The 14,581-nt window shown below is 54.5% G+C and overlaps 1 protein-coding gene across 1 annotated transcript in view; it reads left to right on the forward strand.

Moving 5' to 3' along the window:
* Window positions 1-14,581, forward strand: part of PTPRS (protein tyrosine phosphatase receptor type S) — a 132,876-nt gene that overhangs the window by 19,711 nt on the left and 98,584 nt on the right. The gene's annotated exons all lie outside the window — the stretch shown is intronic.

The following is a 14,581-nucleotide window of genomic DNA, read 5'->3' on the forward strand; positions in this document are numbered from 1 at the left end:
CAGTTTCCTTCAGACGTGCCCCTGGGGGTGCCTCGTTGGCACCTCTGGGAGCAAAGGCTGCTCCAGATTTGACTCCATGGCCAGGCTGGAAAGAAATGAAAGCACATTTCCATGCTTGTGCCTCCTGCCTTGCTCTGGAACGGTGTACGTGCCTGGAGAGACACTTGGCTGCCTTCACATGGGCTTCTTCCTTCCCAGCAGCCCGGATTCCAGATGTGCAGTGCAGAAGTGCCTGGGTGTAATCCGGCACGGCGCTCAGCCCGTATCCCTCATCCCTCATCCCTTGCTGCTGCGTGCTGCTGAGAGCGCTGCTCTTGTTCTGCAGCAGGAAGGGAAAACCAGGGAGGGTTTTTTTTCCTCTCTTAAGTGACTGCTTTATATGGGCAAGCCTCAGTTCTGCTGCGGCCTTTTCTTTTAAAGAATGCATTAAATGAAAAATCCCACCCAACGCTTTGCGTTGGCGGCAGTGATTTTCTGCGTGGTTCCCTCTCCCCTCCCTCCCTCTGTGAGGCACTAGCAGTTTGGATGGAGGATCCTGCAAACAAAGGGAAGGGTGTGAGCTTGGGCCCCTGGGAAGATGGCAAAGGGCAGTGCTTTGAGCCCACAGGGTGCTGCTGAGTGTGACTGGCCTTGCCTAGCTGAGTACCTGAGGCATCCAGGTGCCAAATCCTTCTCTAGGTGCAGAAACGTGAGGAGGGGTGGGGGGTCACCCTGTCCCCACATTCTCAGGGTTCCCTGATAGCTGCAGTGAGGTTTCTCAGTGTGGGACATCATGGTCCAGGCATCTCCCACCCCATCTCTGGAGTCCTGTTGTTCGTGGGATGCAGGGTCTGTGTTGGGGGCGAGTCCAGCGAACTCTTTGCTTAGAGAGGAAAAACCAGAGCTCCTGACGATGGGAGATGATGATGACAAGAGCCTTGGCTGCTTGTGCTGGGAGACAGGAAAGGGACGCTGGAGAAAACAACTGGGATTGGATAAGGAAATTTGGGCTTCAGCCTCAAATCCATCCCCAGCTGCAGTTTGTGAAGCAGTTCTGCAGAGCCTTCCCCCAGCCTCCCTCCTCCAGTTTAACCCTCCACCTGGCCAAGTGCAGGAGATGTGGGATTTTCTCCCCCCCTCCCTCCTCCTTCCTCACGGTTCCCAGTATAAATACGTGGAGCAAAGCCGCCAGCCCTGTTTATTGAACACAAATAGAAGATAAAATAGTGGAAAACTAATTTTTTCATGCTCATTGGTGGGAAAGATTAAAATTATGCAAATCCTCAGCAGCGAGCTTGGTGCAGAGATAAGGGGATGTTCAAGTCGGCTGGCTGCCTGCTAATTCACTCATTGAAAAAGAAATGAGCAGGAAAGCTGTGATCAGCGTCACCGGCCCCTCATGGTGCTCACGGGGCTGGGATTTCTTTGCTGTGCTGGGAGGAAGCTGAACAAAGGAAACCTTTTTTTTGGGGGGGGGGATGAGTGCAGGATCTGGGCTGAGATGCTCACCCCAAAATCACGTGCCTGCCAAGCGCCGGCCATGATTGCTGCCTGGGATACAGCATCTAGACCTTGTCCAGGGCATTTGTGCCAAAGCTCCAGCTGGTCTGTGGTGATCTGAAAAGCCCTGAAAGTGTGGGGGGTGTTTCTTTCCCCTGGCATGATGACTGGGGGTGAATGGGGTGAAATCTGCCTCCTTGCCCCCTCCATGAGCAGAGCCAGGCTGAGGGGGTGAGTGGGAAGCCACCGATGACACACACTGGTGCTGGGTGCTTCCTGCTGTGCTGGTGTGGCTCTTGGGGGGCTGCAGGAGTCAAAGTGGGGTTCAGGAGGAGGTTCATCCAGTATGAAGGGTTGTGAGGACAAGGAAGAGGCAAATCTGTGCTGGGTCTGGACTTTACCCCCCGATCCCAGCACTGTCACCAGTGAGCCGGTGCCTGTCTCTCCCTCAGAGACGCTGGCTTTGTAGGGGGGAGCAAGTCCCAAAATCCCCATGTGGGCAGATTAATTAATTTTAGCGAAACAACAATGCTGTGGGGGTTTTCCCAGGATGAAAGGCCCGTGTGTGTGTCCGTGAAGGATCAGGGTACGTGCAGATGTGTTTGCGGTCAGGAGAAAGCAAGTGTGAAGCAGCATCCCATCTCCCCGTGACTCCGGGCCTCTGACTCAGCCCTGCGCTCTGCTGAAGGGAAGGTTTAACTCCTTGAAGGAAGGATTGAACCCCTTGAGCCCAAACTGTGCCTGTAATGCTGGAGACCGATTGCTGGCCACCTCTTCCCTCCCGGAGAGGGGTCAGGGTGGATAGTCCACCTTGGTGCACTGTGCTGCAAGCTTTGCTGGCCAGCCCGTGGGTTTGTCTCTTGATATCTCTCAAGATAATCCCAGTGTGGGGGAGACTGGTTAACTCTGGGGGGACTGGTTAACCCCGGGGAGACTGATTAACTCCGGGGGGGACTGGTTAACCCCCGGGGGATACTGTTTAACTCTGGGGGGGAACTGGTTAACCCCTGGGAAGACTGGTTAACCCCTGGGGGGGAGACTGGTTAACCCTGGGGGAACTGGTTAACCCCAGGGGAGACCAGTTAAGCCAAAACCTCTGCAAAGCAGCTCAAAGTGCCGACCGTGCAAAGGCACCATAAACTGATGCCGGCTGCTCCTGGTGCTGGGAGAGGGGCTGGGTGCCAGCGTGTGTTTTTGGAAGGGTTTGTCTGACTTCCTGTCAAATCAATATTTATTCACAAATCTATTTGTTTGCTTTTGTCACTGAAAACTCTTGGGTTGTTGGGGTTTTTTGGAGGTTTTTTGTGGTGGTGTTTTGTTCCCCGTGTGTATTTTTGGCTGCGCGGAGCTGGCGAGAGGGGCTGCTCCAGCTTTCTGCTGGCTCCAGCCGTTCCAGCTGCTTCTCCTAACCCAGGGTTTTGAGCCTCCTTTGTAAGAAGGGACCCGGCTGGCAGCTCTCCTTTGGCTGGGCGCATTTTTCTCCCTGCTCCCTCCCCGTGTGCCCTTGGGCAGGAGGTGAGGCTGCTGCTGGGGTTGGAAGGGTTTGACCTTCACGAGCGGTGGATGGCTGTCTTCCACCACTGCTGTGCGGATCACGGAGGATGATGAGGGGTGCAGAGGAGATCGCTGGCCCCTAAAATGCAGTGACAATACCAGTGCTGGCTCTGGACCTGTGTGTTTGGTTTTCCTTCAGTTATTTAGCTGTAGCCAAAGCCCTTGGTGGTTTGTGGGCATGATGTGAGCGTGCTGGACACCCCCTGCATCCCCACCAGCTGCAGGAGCAGCCTGCATCCCTCTCCCCCTTGTCTCTGACTCATTCCCAACCTCTCCATCCCTTCTTACCGGTGTTTATTTCCTCGCTACCGGTGCTCTCGCTTCCTTGCTGGTTTATTTGTGCTGCTGTAGTGCTTAGTGTGGGGACAGGGACCGTGGATGTCACACCTCTCCTCTCGCTTCCAGCTGGCTCCAGTTCAGCTGTTTGCAGCACGCTTTACACCTGCGAAGAGCTGCGTCGGATGGAGAAGGTGCCGTGATGGAGACGCAGCCCCAGGGCCCGTGGCTGGAGCTGCAGGTGGAATAGAGAATAAAGAGGGGTTCTTAGCAGGGGGCTGAGGACCTGTGGTGCTCCAGAGCACCTCGGGCATAGGGAGAGTGTTGCCTCCTCCCGGGGTTGTCTGCAGAGCCCCATAGCTGGGATATTATTTATCTCCCCTTAGCCAAATCACGCGAAGCTAAATTGAGCTGTGGCAGGCAAAAGTGTGAAGCGTATTATTAGGAACAGGGAGCTCTTGTTCCACAGCTGCTGCTGCTGGTTGGTAATTAATGTTTGAGGAATTGCAGATCTTCATTAGGAGAACAATTAGATTAACGAGAGAACCCGAGCTGAGGGCTGTAGTGGGAAAGGGCTGGGGGGAGGCTTTGAAAACAAAATAAAATCCCGCCCTGGCAGGCTGCCTTGCTGCTCCCAGAGACGTGCCGATGCTGCTGGAGGTGTGCCGGGAGGACACGGCTCCTTTCTGCCACAGGCGCGGAGGGACTCGCGTGGGGGGCACACGTGTGAGTGGGGGAACGTTATGAAGAGGAGAGAAGCAATCTCTGGTTGTTACAGGTATTTTAAGGCAGCCCAGCGCCTGTCGTTCGGCCACAGCACCAGGTTATTAGTAGAGGGAGCACTGGGTGAAGGCTGCTCAGGGCTTGGCAAGGTCCTGGGCTTGCATCGTTAAAAGCTTTAATTGGTGTCCTGGTTGCTGGAAACGCTGACCCCTCCGAGGCAGGAGCCTCCCTGGCCATGGGGTATCGCCACCTTTTGGTCTGGGCTTTCATTCAGGCCAGCGAACGGGCCTGAAGCTCAGAAATCAAAGATGCCCTCTCCCACGGGGCATCTGGAATGTTCTACCCCCAGGAAATGTTCTCTGTGGTCCCTCTGGACCACCCACACTGTCCCCCATCCCTGGTGAAAGGGAGGGGATGGGGGGTTCTCATCTTCTCTCGTATTAGGAAGTTTGAGCACCAGGAACTCTTTCCCAGCAAGGCAGAACCCCTGGGTGATGCAGGCAGGTCAGAGCTGGAGGGGGGATGCAGTGGGTCGGCTCCCAAAAGCAGAGAGCGTGGAGCCCCAGCGTGTTGCAGGGGGCTCGGCTCCGTTTCGCTCCCCTTGTGCAAGGAGAAAGCGGAAAGTTTTCCATTCCAGGGGCCAGCAGATTTCTCCCTTCAGTAATTGCTGGGGACAGGGAACGTTGCATTTCCCGGCCACTCCAGATGGTGCAGGGAGAATAAAAGCATTTTCTGCAATATGGTGGCTTCCACGCAGCCCAGGGAGAGATTTGTTGTTGGCCCCGTTCCCGTTTGGCTCGGTGCCTCCCAGGGTGGACAAGTCATTCCCGAGCGCGCGCTGGCTGGGCAGGCAGAGGGGTCGGGGGCTCTGGAAAGCTTCCTGCAGCCCCACTCAGAGAGAGTGGAGGAATCGGCGCTGATGAGGCAGCGCTCATCCTGCCCTGCTGAAAATGGAGGACAGAAAGCAGCCTTCTCCCTGGCTGGGCTCAGCCTGTTGTGTGTTGATGGTCTTCACCTGCCGAGTAAATATTATTGCATGTTTAATTCATCGCCCCCCTCTCATGGGGGGGGGGTGTGTGCATACGTGCTGTTCAGCATCCCAAAAACATCCTTGTGGATGCTCCACAGCAAAATCTCTTTGCCTGGTCCTTGTGATGATTGACTGGTAACAAAGGCACCTGGATCATCTCAGCAGCTTGTCAGAAACAAACCCCTTATGGTGGTTTAAAGCAAAATAGACAATGACGTGTCTGCCAGGTGGAGACTTTCTCAGTGCTGGGCAATGGGTTGGGTTCTCCAGGGTGCTCTCACAAGCTCCTTCCCTACAGTCTGCTGGAGGACGGATATTGCCGATCTCGGAATGCTTATAAATGTTTTAAACCGCCTCTTGATGCATCCCTGGTGTGGACAGGCTGCGGATGGGTTGCTTTATCTCAACCGATGCAGTGCAGCTGCCTCTGGGCTGGGATGTCTGTGAGCCTGGCAGGACTGTGCTGCTCCAGCTGCTCAGAGCAGAAAGGCAGGAAGATCGTATTTAATAGGAGTCAGGGCGAGATCAGGCTGTGGGCAGGAGCTGGAGCATCGCGGGGATGACGTTACTCCCTGTTTCTGCTTATTTAGCAGCCCCTTAATTTTGCATCTCATGTGGAAGGTGGAAATGGCAGCAGAGCCCTGCCTGGCCGAGCTGCCCGGCTCAGAAACCTTCCTGGCTTGCACCACACAGGCGTTGTTGTGTGCTGGTGTGTTTGGTGGGGCTTCCTTCAGTGTGTTAAGGTAGGTCCAGGAGACACCCTTAGAGCTGGGGCTCTCTACGAGGATGTGATAAGAGCCAGAGGCTTCTCTAGGTAGACAGGCCAGAAGGCAATCAGAGCGTGGATGCAGCTTCCTATTCCTGTTGCTGACCTTGAGCACTGCAGCCTAAGACTGTCCAGTCTGCTCTGTGGTGTCTGCTGGTCTGCAGGGCTCCACCAGCCCAAGCAATGACCTAGCATCCTCCCAGCTTAGCTCTTAAATTCAGATGAGATCATGGCAGCGAGGGATGGACAGGTTTTTTTTTCTTTCTCTCCTCCTTTCTTAATCTCCTCTGGCTGGTGGGTTTGAGACACAGGATTCCTGCCAGAGCAAGGGAAGGGATTTGCTCATCTTCTGTCTTGCAAGCTCAAAACCAAATCCGCTTTGTGGAGTTTAACCCCCTGCGTTGGCTGGCAGGGCTGGAGTGCCTGGCAAGGAAATGGTGTGGGGAGAGATGCTGAAGGAAAAGGCAGGTTGGTCCAGAGAGAGGGGAGGATGGGAACACCATCCCTGTGCCCTCAGTGCCCCAGGACTGTGCTCTGCCTTCCTGTGGGTCCTGATTGCAGCGTGCTTGATCCTGGGGTGGAAAAGCCACCTGCAGAGGAGGTGGATGGGCAGCAGCTCTGGGAGCTGCACTGCCCCGTGTGCTGGCCAGTGGCAGGTCTCCACGGTGGAGTGAAGTGTTCCCAGTGTGTGGAGGCTGGGTGAGCATCCTCCCGTGCAGGGCTGCAGAGCAGGCTGCCGAAACCCCCAGGGAAGACAGGACTTGCTAACCTTGATTAGCTTTACTAATCAGCAGGCTGCCAGCCGTGCCGCTGAAGCCGGCTCTGCGGGATGGACCGGGAAAGACGAGCTGCTCTGTCCTGACCACGGCTCAGGGTCCCTGTTGTTGCTTGCTGGGGGATTCACTGGTCCAGTTGGGGTGTGCTTCACTACTTCTATTTCCTTGTGTTTGTCTTCTGCTGATAAGCTGCCTATCAGCCCTCTGGCAGGGCCCGCAGCGCTCCGGTGCCATCTCCTAGCCTGGCTGCACAGGGATGTGCGGGCAGGAGTGGCCGTGGTGTCTGCAGGCTGCTCAAGGAAATGTATTTCTTTCCTTGCTTTGTTTCCCAAGGCTTACAGTGTGCCTGTATGTGGGCTTGAGCTCTTCCAGCCTCAGGGTTTAACTGCCTCTTCTTGAATGAGAAAGCAAGGGCAGTCTCTCTGCATCTCTTGGCCCTGGGAGACCTTAAAAACGATGAGCAGGGGCTTGAGTTGTCCTGTCTTGGTGTCAGCCCATGCGAGCTCCGTGTTAGACAGGAGGAGCCTCTCTGGCTTCAGGGGGTTGTGATGGAGCGGGGTCCTTGCTGGGTTTGTACTGGTAATACATGGTCTCCAGGGTGGTGTTTGGGGTGAGATTCGTAGCTTCCTTCCAGCCTGTGGTGTGTGTTCATGTGGTTTGGGAGTTTGGGGGGTATTTCTGTCACAGCTTGTGATGTTGGGGACTCTGTCTTCGTGGGGGGAAAAACAGGAGGGATGCAAACTCTGGGCAAAACAGGGGCTGTTAGTGCTCCCCTCCCCAGGGCGATGTGGTGGCTGAGGGCTGTCTGCACGGGGTGCTGTGATCCCATGGGAGCACTAGGAGGGTCCCACCACTGTCCTCCCCCAGGACCCATCGAGCGCTGGGTTCATTAGAGAGCCCCAGGGCGCAGGAGCATTGATGAAGATAACAAATGGAGGCGATCGATCAGCAATTGCCTGTAATGAGAAGGTTGTTCTTGCGAGAGGGCTGGTGACATCCTGCACCGGTCCAGCGCCCTGAGCTGGAACTGATGAAGCACTGCCATCTTCCTAATTAACTTTCTTTAATGGCTTTTTTCCTTTGGATTTTTCATATATTTTCTGTCTTCTCCTTGGGCTGAAGGTTGGTGAAAGTTGCTTTGCCTCTGGTTTGGAAAAGATCTGATGGTGGTTCTGGCTGCGCTGCTCAGGTTGGAGAAGCGATGGCTGTGATGAGGTGTTGGTGTTCTTGCCACCACAAGAATTCCAGAGTGAGGACTTGTGTGAAGGGACACAAGCTGCAGGTTGCTAGTGACCAACATGACTGTAAATGATGTATCCATAGGAAGTGCAACCCAGGGTGGCCATGTGTCCCTGTTCTTCAGGCTTGTCAGGAATCTAGAGCTCCTGAAAACAGCTGGGATGAAGGAAAAAGATTGGATATTCTTTTTAAATCACACATCCTCTTATCTGGTGCACCTGGTGTCCCAAAGGCCAAAGTGATTTGGCGCTGGGTGTGTGCTCCTTTGCTGCCTTTCCCACCCATCTTCAGCAGTGACCCGGCGTCACCCATCTGCCCAGCTCCCCGTTTTGGGGTGCAGGTGCTTTGGGAGCGGGGTGCTGGTGATTTTCTCACATGATTTCCTGACATTCTCTCCCGTGGTGGATGCTGGCTGGCACGCTGTGCTGAGGATGCTGAGAGATGAGTCTGACGGACGATTATTTACCCAGCGCTGTCGGCGTGCGCGCGGCGAGCGCTGAGACGAGATGCAGTCTGTGCCCCAAGGAACTCCCAGTCCGTCAGGCAGCTGAGATGGGGCTAATGATGAATGACTTCCTAAATAAATAAATAAAGCTCCGAGGCCTGAAAAGAAGAAACACAAAGTATTGCCCTGAACTGCAAGGAAATGTGGTTGTGGAGGATGGCTGATGCTGTCAGGTCTCTGCAGAGCTCTGCCACGGCTTGTTGGTGAATGCCAAGGGATGGCGTGTGTGTGTGAGCGAGGGGAAGGGCACAGGACAGAGGGGAAGGTGGTCCTGGGTCAGATTCTTCTCTGCTTTGCTCCTCTCTGCATCCCAGAGGAGAGCCCAGCTCCTGCCTTGTGTGCCCAGGGGCAGAGGAGGAGCTGTGTCTTCAGTCCAGCTCTGTGGTGGGCCCAGGAGGATGCTCCTGGGATTTCTAGTTGCTCTGGCTTTGCCTCCCTCTTGCTGGTGACATCGTGGTGCTGGCTCTGGCACAGAGGTTTTGCTCTGCAGGGATGGTCCTTTGGGGTCCTCCTGGGCTCCAGTCGCAGCTCCCCACAGCCTGGCATGGCCTTGGGATTAGCAGGGGTGTGGGCTGGCCAGGGGAGCTGTGCCTTCCTCCTCCTCACCCACTCGCTGCTGGCCATGTCCCCTCTGCCCCATCCGTGCTGCACTGCACCTGCCGAGCGCTTCCCTGCTCTTCAGAGCTGTCACCACGGGGAGCTCGGTGGGGGGAAATTAATTTCTCCTGACGACTCCAGCCCCAGTGGAGCTCTCCTGTCTCCTTTCTCCTGCCGTGACCACAGCTTAACCCTCACCATGCTGTCGGGCCCTGGGCAGGGGGAAGCATCTCATGCAACACCAGAGCTGCTGCACCCTCAGATGCCACTCATGACTCCGGTGTGGGGACAGTGGTGGGTGCGTGGAGTGTGTGGAGGGACCAGCGGTGCCACAGGCAGGAAGAAGCAGCGTGAGAGGCTCTGTGACTTGGTGCTGTCTTAGTGTGCAGTTTCCCCTGGTTTCCCACATTGTAAAGAGGGATAACGCTGTCATCTTAAAGCACTGGGAGATCTGGGGATGAAAAGCAGCGTATAGGACCGTGACAGTCCTGATCAAAGCTCTTTTTTTTCCCTCCATCTGTGTTTGCTTCCCCATGGAAGATAATACTCTGTCTCTTTCTTGTAAATATTTTTTTTAAGATCTAAGTAATTCCCTGGTAGATAAACAGTCAGGCTTTGCTCTGTGGGATCTGGGCTGGCTGCTCCAACTGTGCTTGCCAAGAGCATGGCCTGTGTGTCGAAGCGGGCTGGGGAGATGCCTTTGGCCGTAGAGGAGGAACTGTGCCTGGCAGCTTCAGCGGGGAAGGGGCTGGCTTGGAAATACTCTGACACCTCAGCTTTTGGGCAGGATCGAGGGTCTTTTAGAGATCAACCTTATCTGCACGGCCCATAGGCTGGGTACCACTGGCTGGTCTTGAGGTGAGCTTTGGTGGTGGGTGATGTGTTGTATGAAGATGTACTGAAGCGCTGGGGGGAAGGTGAGAGCCAGGAGCATGTGCCCCAGCAGAGACTGGTTCTCTGAACAGCAACAGGCTCCCGTGTCTCCAGAGTATCTCTGCTGGGATGAGGGAGCCCAGAAAGCAAAGTCAGGTCACTTTGGGCTTTGCTGGGGTGATGAGCACGGTACAGGAGGTGCAGGGGGTCTCCCTGCTTTGGGAAGGATGTGCACAGCTCTGGCACTGGGTCTCGCTGGGATTATTGAGCATTTTGGCTTTGTGGCTGGCAGGTTTCTTGTGGTTTTTGTCTCCCCTGAGCTACCAGTGGGTCTCTTGGCTGCAGATTCAGCTCTGGGTGAGCCTCCTTGGGGGCTCCCCTGCCTCTAACCAAGATTTGAGGTCAAGTGGCTGCTTTTCAGGCAGAGGCATCAGCGTCATCTCCTGCTCTGCCCGGTGCTGCCTTTCGAGTGCCTGGTGGGGAGCTGCGCTGGCTGCGGCGGCTCCCCTATTAAACAGGGTTTAGCTGGTCAGCGTGTTAGTGGGTGGGGAGGGGGAAGTCACTGTCAGCAACATGTACTTTGAAGCTTATGTCTTCATGCTCCATTTCCCCAGGAAGAAAGGGGTAATAGATGACAGCAAAGCAACCTGTATGCGGAGACACGGGCCACGTGGCCTTCCAGAGATGACATCTTGATCCCCCTCACCCATGGGGCAGGTCCCACAGTGGGGTCCTGGGGCAGATCCCATCAGCCAGCAGCCCACATAGCACGAGCACTGGGTGCTGGCATCCCCATCCCAGCACCAGTGGGCTGGGGTTCACTGAGGACAGGGTGTTAGATAGGAGCAGGATAGAAACGTGGGGCAGCGAATTTAAATGTCATCTCTCCCCTCCCCTGGGGAGGTGACAAATGAGCTGGTGGTTGTGCTAAAAGCTTTTCTTCCTTTCTTTAAAGAGGTTGCTGGGAGGAAATGAAGTGACCCACTGACCTTTGTTAATACGCAGCACAAACTAAGCCGGTGCTGCTGGAAGGAAGAGAGACCTCAGTGCAGCCCTCTGCCTGCAAGGTGTTTGCTTCGATTGAGATGTCTAATGGGAGTAATTCTCCCGCAGCAGCTACTGAAAATGAAGATGTTTAATCATCTGCTAGATCTATGTGGGACTTTTTGCTGAGAATGTCTTTAAACTCGCCCTTCTCCTTTTCCCCTGTGCAGGTGAAGCAGGAGAACACCCCAAATGGGGAGGTTTAAGGGTATTTTTTTCAAGTTGTTCTATTCTAATGAATGTGAAATGAAGGCTTGATCCCTCCCTCCTGGATTTATTTTTTATTTTAAATGCAGAGCAAATGCTTCACTCACTGGCTCTGTGGGGGCCAAGTAAAAGCACCCTATGGCAAAGTACCTGCATAGCTCTGACCCATCCCAACGCCCATGGAACTGTGCAGCGCCTTTCCCACAGGCTCCCTCTGGAAGCAGCAGGACCAAGCTAGCCAAACTGCTCTGCAGATAAAACCCCCTCCTTCCCATCCTGGATCCCCTCGGATACCCAAAGTAGCTTAAGGGAGTTAGGTGTCCAGCGCCCTCTGAAATGGGAGTTACTGGGAGGAAAATCTTCAAAAGCATCTTACCAGCTTAGGTTAAGTCCCTTTGACTCTCCATGGAACTAAAGCTCTTAAGAAATGTAGGTGCTTCAGAGCATTTTGCCCTTTGTGCCGTAGCACCCTTGGGTGCCCACAGATCCCCAGCTCCCTACTGGCTGGGGGAGCAGCAGCAGGAGGCTGCTTCTTGCTTCTCAGCTGTATTAGTTTTAATAACTCTCTTCAAGACCCTGTGCCTACAAGCTGCAGTGTGTACACGCTTAGAGCTCGAGATCAGGCAGTGCACCAGAACGAATGCCTTACAGGAGCTCTTTTCCTGTAAGAATTAATCTTATTCCTGCAATGTGACCGTATCCAGCGCAGATCTGACCCCACTGGGGGCTGGGGCTTCACTTAATTGCATACTTTAGCGAGGATTGAGGTCTATTAGGTGGTTTGCTTGTGTTGTGGGGGATCCTGTGCCAGCGAATTTAGCTGAGGGTTCTCAGGTCTGTGGAGCAGTGCAGGGAAACTGCCGTTATGTTTCCTTGTGTGGTGCCAGGAGCTTGGCTGGGGGCTCAGCAGACAGGCAGGAGTGATGCAAGCCCGCTTCAGAGAGCGGAGACAAGGTAAGCTGAAGAGGGGAGGGGATGGGTGATGAAACCCTTGTGATTCCAGCATTCATTGAAGCAATTCCCACTTGCATTCAGCGCTGCTGGGAGGGCAGGAGAGCCTTGTTGCAAGGTAGCTGATGTTTCCAAACGTTGCGTGTTCTGCATTGTAGGCAGGAATGGTGTGCTGGGTAAAGAGGCTTGTTTCCAGCCTGCCTCTTGCCAGGGTGCTGCCAAGAAAGCAGAGCGAGCTCCTGTCCCAGTCTCTGCCTGTGGTATCCGCAGGGGAAGCAGGTGGGTGCACGTCTCGCTGTCCTGAAAACCCTGTGTCCGGGGGGAGACAGCCAGTGATGTACCTGCTCTGAAGGATGAGTTGCTGGATTGAAGTTGACGTGTCCTAATATTTCTGCCAGCACTTTCTGTCTCCGTCAAGGGCTCGGGAAGCACATTAGCACCCGAGCGGAAGTGTCACCCTCTGGCATCTCCTTCTCTAATCTTGGAGCTGTTGCTACATCCCCTTTACCAGACCTTCTCTATCGGAGCCCGTTACGTGGCGTGAAGAGCTGCACTAGATGTGGGACCAGACCTTCCCCATCAGTGCCCGTTGGATTGCATGGCAAACCATCCAGGTGTGGGAGAGCAGAGCTGCCAGGCTCTTCTCTTCACGGGAGGTGGAATGTTTCTCTGTGCCTGCGTTCAGCTCCATCACTGGGGGGGACGTGCTGCACAGGGCAGCACAGCATCTTGGCCGCTCTGAGCTGTGGAGGGTCACCAGTGCTTTGTTTGGAGAGCAGACAGGGCTCAAGGAGATGTTTGGTGGCATTTACTGGGATATTGCCCTGATAAAGAACAACAAGAGTGTGTGAAATGCTGGCTGAGCCAGCCCTGGTGTTGGGTTTTTCTAATAGAGAGGACTAAAACGGTTGGGAGGATGTGTGCTCTCTCCAAGTCCTGCCCTCTCCCCCTCCAGCCTCGCTGGTGGGAACTGGGAGCTGTGTAACTGAAGCAGGGAGAAGTCCAAGCCAGCAAACAGCAGCTCGGTTCCATTTGTTGTGCTGGCATTGATGCCACTTCCCCAGTTTAATTAACAGTTACCATCACAGCTATTCACAACCTTCCCAGTCTCTGCTCACCTCTGACAACAACAAAAGGAACCCCGACGCGTTGCTCTGAGCCCTGGAACCCTACGAACCCCCCGTAAAGTCTGGATGGAGCTTCTGTGTGGTTCTGGAAGTGTGTCTAGAGCAAACATTTGAAGTGATTCCCAGCAAGAGCCGGATTTTTCCCTCTTTATTGTGAGAGTATCAGTATTTACGCTGGGTTTGCACAAGCCAGCAGTGTAACGCGATGGATCTTGGACTAGCACAGAGCACACAGCAGAGGCTTTGTAATCCTCAAAGTGAAAGTCCAAAGCTGCTCTCTGAAAAGTTGCTCTTTGGGGCTGAGTACATATGGGGACTTCTTGTTTATCCTGGCTTTTCTTTTCATTCTGTATGGTTCAGCCCTGGAGAGTTAATGGGACAGGAAAAGATTAAAATGCCCCCTTCACACTGCCTGTCCCGATGGTCTCCTACCCTGATGTGTATCAGAAAGCTTAAGCAACCTCGCTATCCCCTTAGTCCTTTCCAAGCCTTTGATCGTTGTACAGTGTCTCCTACCTGGCTTTTCTCCAAAAGGTGATAAACCCTGGGTTTGATTTTTAATTGGGGTAACTGATAGCAGGAAGGAATCTGTGCAGATCTGAGAGCATCCTTCACACAGCTCTGGCCCATTATCCTGGTGCTCAGAGTCTGTCTGATGGAGGAACCTCTGAGCTGTTGACCCTGCAAGGAGGTGGGGGCTGGAGATTTCACTCTATTTTCAGCCCTTCTGGGACAAAGCTTGCCTCTGTCACCGAAGGAAGCGTTTACCAGTATTGACACGCAGGACTGGAGTAGCTGCTAAGAATACAGCTCCCTTAATGCCATTCCAGCTTTGCAGAGGGATCAGGGTAAAGCTGTAAGCAGGCAGCTCCGTTTGGAGCCAGGAGCTGTCTCCATGGAAATGTGCTGGCAGGGCAAGGGGAGCGAGCTGGTGCTGAGCTCGCTCTCCCATGGTGCTGCTGTGCTGACACCTTGGTGCCGTCCTGCAGCCGCGTCCGGGGCAGAAGTGGTCAGGAGAGAATCTCCCTTTGGAAGTTGTGTTTGCTTCCCACACCTTTGGCTCCGTCAGGATCAACTGAAGTGTTCCCTGCTCCGGGTTTTGGCTCTTCCAGATCTGTGTGAGCTCAGTAACGTGGTTCCTCTGTGTGTTGCGGGTGGGGAAACTGAGGCACGGAGCAGGGTAGGGACTCTGAGGCATGCAGAGTAGCTGCTGTAATCCCAGCCATGGTAAGAAGCTTGGGACACTTGCCAGTGTGCATTTGCCTTCCAAGAGGGGCTCGGGGACACTGGTGCTGATTGTAGGGCTGAGGTTCATGCTTGCTGTGTTGGGTGAGCGTTGCACATCACAGCATCTGCCTGGGCAGGAAAGAAACCCCTCCCCAAACGCACGGATCCTTTGCAAGTGAAAGGCAACGCAGGGGAGCCATCTCCTGC

The sequence above is a fragment of the Gallinula chloropus genome (assembly GCF_964237585.1).
Source record: "Gallinula chloropus genome assembly, chromosome: 28".
NCBI lineage: Eukaryota > Metazoa > Chordata > Aves > Gruiformes > Rallidae > Gallinula > Gallinula chloropus.